The sequence below is a fragment of the Vipera ursinii genome, assembly GCF_947247035.1.
Source record: "Vipera ursinii genome assembly, chromosome: 2".
Taxonomy (NCBI): domain Eukaryota; kingdom Metazoa; phylum Chordata; class Lepidosauria; order Squamata; family Viperidae; genus Vipera; species Vipera ursinii.
Window position 1 is genome coordinate 12,281,282 of NC_139513.1, and position 6,061 is coordinate 12,287,342.

The 6,061-nt window shown below is 43.6% G+C and overlaps 1 protein-coding gene across 1 annotated transcript in view; it reads right to left on the minus strand.

The window, feature by feature from the left end:
• Positions 1-6,061, minus strand: part of LOC310636470 (uncharacterized protein) — a 356,270-nt gene that overhangs the window by 194,326 nt on the left and 155,883 nt on the right. The gene's annotated exons all lie outside the window — the stretch shown is intronic.

Below are 6,061 nucleotides of genomic sequence, written 5' to 3' on the forward strand. Positions count from 1 at the left end.
ACAACACCTCTTTAAGGCCGGGTAAATGGATTGGCTACCGCAAATATCTTTTCAAGTGTGGCAAACATTTCAAAATTGGAAGTTTATGTTTCTCATTAAAGGAGAGCTCTTTTGTGACCAAGTCGTTAACATTCGGAAAAATTAAGGGAAGAAATTTGAAATCGTACAACTTGTTTGAAGCTTAGTAGATTTAATCTAAAGCAGTTGGAAATCTTTTTCAACCTCTTTCTAATTTTACTAGAAAAATATTCTTAGAATTTCTGCATTGTTTCATACACAAGCCAGCTAATTCTCGCACCTTTTAATTAAGTTACTTATTTTAATCTTTCTGTACAATATGTATGCTTTAGGAAGTCTGTAACAAAATCTACATTTCCGTTTTCAGCATGGACTCTATTTAAACTCTTCACCCATGAGGTGGAAAAAGAGAAATTCATTGTGAATCCTTAATGTAAGAGTTCTAGCTATAGTAGGTTTTGTTCCTCTTATATTTTAAAAAAATATTTTATTTAAATTGTTTAGAAATTTATAATATAAAATAGAACTTGTAGCTGTTCGGTTTCATGATTTACAAATTTGCCAACCTGTTCAGAAACAGTGCAAATATATGAAATATATAACACATCAGGGATTAACAGTAGAAATAAGCATATATATCCAAGTCCTTACACTTGCATAAAAGGAATTATAATTTAATGCTTTCAGTTAAAATATATATATAAAAAACGATTTAACACCCACTATGATTTTATGAACAAAAATATCAAGAAGAAATTGGGCAGCTGTAATGGGTTAAGCTTGGTTGAGAAGTGTCAATGAAACAATATCGCTAATGGGAATTTTTTGGATAATTTAAGAGGATTGGTGTAAAACTTTTTTTCTCATACTTGGCAACTGTCGGCTGAGAAATTTCGGGAGATGGAAGTCCATACATCTTCCAGTTGCCAAGTTTGAGAAACAGTGGTGTAAAAGTTGTGTTGTGATAGCTTTATACTATTACTACTATAGTAGTACAACAGCTTTACACTTTCTCCCAAGAACCGTGTTGCTCAGACAGAGTTGCCTACGAAGCCAGTCCAGGATTGCTTCAAGCTGAAACTTCGTTTGGAAAGTTGGTGGACTTATTATCGATTAATCTCTTCTTTGTGCGTTAAATAAAGAAGCGCGGTGCTATGTACTGGAGTAAAAGGCCGTTGGTGTTAGACCTTAGTTTGTTAATTCACGCCAGGTGTGGGATTCACCCAAATCTGTTCTCACTGGCAGGATTCCTGGTGGATTTCTGGATGCTTTGCGGTCTCCGCGCTTCCAGCTGCTACCGATTGGAAATGTACCAGATCCCTCCATTAAGAATGAAAACACAAAGAATGCTGCGGGTTCACTGCATTTTCTGATCTCCCCCCCCCCCCCCCGCGAGGTGAAAATCAGTTTGCTGTGTGCTCGGGGTCACTGTATAAGCAAGCATAAATCCTTCTAGGCTTTCACACCCTCCGGGAAGATGAAAGAAATGTACAATGAAGCCACCCAAAGTCACCTTGTGGGAGACATGGGCGGTATAAACATTGAATAAATAATAAATAAAAATGGAAGGAATTTACATGATGAAGTGTCAACTCGGCCATCTTTGTCTCACCCTTCACAGTGTAGCTGTTTGAATGCCTGTATGGGCAGTTCAATGACCACAATTTCCTTTGCTAAGCAAGGCACTTGTTAAGTGATTCACATCTGGAAGTTTTTAAAGAGACTGGACTGCCATTTGCCTGAAACGGGTATAGGGTTTCCTGCCTGAGCAGGGGGTTGAACTAGATGACCTCCAAGATCCCTTCCAAAATCATCATTATCATCTTCTTTTGTTGTTGTTGTTGTTATTTATTGATCATCGCAGAGTCAGCCAGATGTTCAGACTGGATTTGGCATTTTTGTCTACCTATCGAGTCCTTTTAGATTTGTATTACTGTTTTTAACTGGGCATGGGTTTAATCTTTTTTAATTTTTGTATTGTCTTTTTTATATATGCCCTGTGAACCGCCCTGAGTCCCTACCAAGGAGAAGGGCGGTATACAAATTAAATAAAACTTGAAACTTACCAAGGACCTGGGATAGGCAGATGTGGATATTTGATGGTATTACAGATATCGTTGCAGGATGGAAGCAGTTCCTAGTAAGGCCGCCTTTTGCAATTGACTAATGGCAAATTAAGGGATGTGGTGGCTCAGTGGGTTAGGACGCTGAGCTTGTCGATCAGAAGATGGGCAGTTTGGCGGGTCGAATCCCAAGTGCCGCGTAGCAGAGTGAGCGCCTGTTACTCGTCCCAGCTTCTGCCAACCTAGCAGTTCGAAAGCACGTAAAAATGCAAGTAGAAAAATAGGGACCACTCCGGTGGGAAGGTAACAGCGTTCCGTGCGCCTTTGGCGTCTAGTCATGCCGGCCACATGACCACGGAGACGTCCTCGGACAAGCGCTGGCTCTTCGGCTTTGAAACGGAGATGAGCACCGGCCCCTAGAGTCAGAAACGACTAGCACGCATGTGCGGTGGAACCTTGACCTTTACCTTACCCCAAGCTTGGCAAGTTGGAGAAAAAGTTAGGCTTTCACTTTAGGTCTGAAAAGTGAAAGCTGAATAAGACTCAGTAAGGTTCTACATATAGGTAAGAAAAACCAAATGCACAGGTACAGTATAGGTGGCACCTTGCTCAATAGTAGCAACTGTGAGAGAGATCTAGTGGACCATCACTTCAATATGAGCCAGCCGTGTGCTGCAGCTGCCAAAAAAGCCAACACAGTGCTAGGCTGCATTAACAGAGGGATAGAATCAAGATCACGTGAAGTACTAATACCACTTTACAATGCTTTGGTAAGGCCACACCTGGAATACTGCATCCAGTTTTGGTCACCACAATGTAAAAAAGATGTCGAGACTCTAGAAAGGGTACAGAGAAGAGCAACAAGGATAATTAGGGGGCTGGAGCCCAAAACATATAGGGAACGGTTGCTGGAATTGGGTATGTCTGGTTTAACAAAGAGAAGGACGAGGGGTGACATGATAGCAGTGTTCCAATATCTCAGGGGCTGCCCCAAAGAAGAAGGAGTCAAGCTATTCTCCAAAGCACCTGAAAGCAGGACAAGAAGCAATGGATGGAAACTAGTCAAGGAGAGAAGCAACCTAGAACTAAGGAGAAATTTCCTGACAGTTAGAACAATTAACCGGTGGAACAACCTGCCTCCAGAAGTGGTGAATGCTCCAACACTGGAAGTTTTTAAGAAGAGACTGGACAGCCATTGGACTGAAATGGTATAAGGTTTCCTGCCTGAGCAGGGGGTTGGACTAGATGACCTCCAAGGTCCCTTCCAACTTGATGATGATGATGATGATGATGATGATTAGATTGAGAAACGCTACTCTGGAGACTTATCAGTCATAGAGGGAGGAGCAACACTCAGCTGGCCCTAGACTCCCAGCATTCCCTGAATGGAGGCTGGAGTGGAATTCTGGGAAACAGAACAGAAACGAGGAGGACTACCTTATCCAGTAGTAGGTTGTGGTCTACTTCATCAAGTGCCATTTTAACGTGGGGTTGGCTCTGCTTTGTTTCAACTAGCTTACTTAAGCGACGAAGGATTCAGCAATAGCAACAGGGTAGAATGAAGGCTACTGCCTAAGCTTGTAAGCCGCCCTGAGTCTTCGGAGAAGGGCGGGATATAAATGGGCTTAAAATAAAAATAAATAAATAATTCAGTAAACCATGGTTCAGCTCACCCAAGGTTGTGTTGCTTTGTCAACAAAACCTTAAAAATCACGGCCTTAAATCCCCTCAAAGGTTTTTTTTTTTCCCTAATTCCTCAGGAGGCTACAGCACTTCAAGGCAACATTTAGATAGCAGGAAAAAGCAACATGTAACATTTTGGGTGTGCCTGTGTGTGGTAATTTAATTTCTTAGTTAGATGGTGATCTGTGATATGAACCCTTGCTTTAGCTCTGTGGGACCAAATACCGTACAATACTTGTCCTCAAGATTCAGATCCAACTTTTGGCAAACTCCGATCCTCAGACGAGGAGATTTATCCTCGCTGACTCGCCAAGTCCTTGCAACACCCGTTCTGTGAAGAATTGAGTAGCACAAAACGTTCTGATCTTTCCTAATTTTTGAACCAGGATCTGACTAATTTTCACATTCAACCTTTCAATCACTGTTTTTTTTTAAATTTATGGAAAATCATTATTCTGCTTGGCTGAGATGCTGCCTGGCTCCTTCACATGCTGTTTTTTCCACTCTGGGCTTCAGCTCTGAAGAAAGATTTAAACCAGAACGTTTTGTGCTACTCAGGGCACAAAATGGGTGTTGCAACCGCTTGGCACCCATTTTGTAACCTGGGAACTTAAAGAAGTGTGGACTTCAATTCCCAGAATTCCCTGGCCAGCATTCCGGCTGGGGAATATTGGGTGAAGAAGATTGGGGATTCTGGGAGTTGAAGTCCACCCATCCTCAAGGTCCTCAAGTTGAGAAACTTTAGACAAGGGGTCTTCATACTCAGCCCTTTTATGACTCATGGACTTCAACTCCCAGAATTCCTCAGCCAGCATGGCTCAGCTTGGAAACCTCTCCCTTTCCCCTCAGCTTGGCTGGCTGAGAAATTCTGGGAGTTGAAGTCCACGAGTCATAAAGCGACCTAGACCAGGGGTAGGCAACCTTGGCTCTTTTATGATTTGTGGACTTCAACTCCCAGAATTCCTCAGCCAGCATGGCTCAGCTTGGAAACCTCTCCCTTTCCGCTCAGCATGGCTGGCTGAGGAATTCTGGGAGTTGAAGTCCATGAATCATAAAAGGGCCGAGTTTGAAAACCCCTGCTCTAGACAGACTGGAACAATTCAGAGACCTGTAACAAAGATTATTGAAAAACTGGAAATGAATTCCCATCATGACTCAAGAATGGAGAGGTGGCTTATAGGTTTTCTGGAATTCTGGGAGTTGAAATTCACATGGTTTAAAGTTGGCAAGCCTGAGGAACTCTTCCCTCCCTATCCCCATCTAAGGGTCTTAAATCCAGTTTTTTTTGTGAAGCAGCTTTTGCAGTTCACACGTTGACCAGTCGGGGGCACTACAGGATTGACCTTGGCTCTCCTGCAAAGCTAAGTAGGATCTTGTAAGGATGCTATTTGGATGGGAGGCCCAAAAAAGAGTAGGACTGTGGCACTGAGTGGGGAATTGGAGAAAAGGTTTCAGTTTCCACAGGATTTTAGCTTATTTTAGCTGGATGTAGTTGGAAGAAGGGACGCGGGTGGCTCAGTGGGTTAAGACGCTGAGCCCGTTGATCAGAAGGTCGGCAGTTTGGCGGGTCGAATCCCGAGTGCCGCGTAACAGAGTGAGCGCCTGTTACTCGTCCAAGCTTCTGCCAACCTAGCAGTTCGAAAGCACGTAAAAATGCAAGTAGAAAAATAGGGACCCCTACGGTGGGAAGGTAACAGCGTTCCGTGCGCCTTTGGCGTCTAGTCATGCCGGCCACATGACCACGGAGACGTCCTCGGACAAGCGCTGGCTCTTCGGCTTTGAAACGGAGATGAGCACCGGCCCCTAGAGTTGGAAACGACTAGCACACATGTGCGGGGGAACCTTTACCTTTACTAGTTGGAAGAACTGCAGGCGGTGAGAGGGGAACTGTTCTCAGATCTATCCTCAAAAAATTGAAGTGGGGTGTGGGGTGTGTAGTGGGGGTGCCCCAGGGCTCTGTTCTGGGCCCAGTGCTCTTCAACATCTTCATCAATGATTTGGATGAGGGGATAGATGGGGAACTCATCAAATTTGCAGACGACACCAAGCTAGCAGGAATAGCCAATACTCCAGAAGACAGGCTTAAGATACAGGAGGATCTGGACAGACTCGAACACTGGGCGCTATCTAACAAAATGAAATTCAACGGTGAAAAAAGTAAGGTTCTACATTTAGGCAGGAAAAATCAAATGCACAGGTATAGCATAGGTAGTACCTTGCTCCATAGTAGTCAGGGATGAATTCTGGAGCTTGTTCAGCCCCTCAGTCACCGTCCCTTATGGGTCGGTGAAGAATCC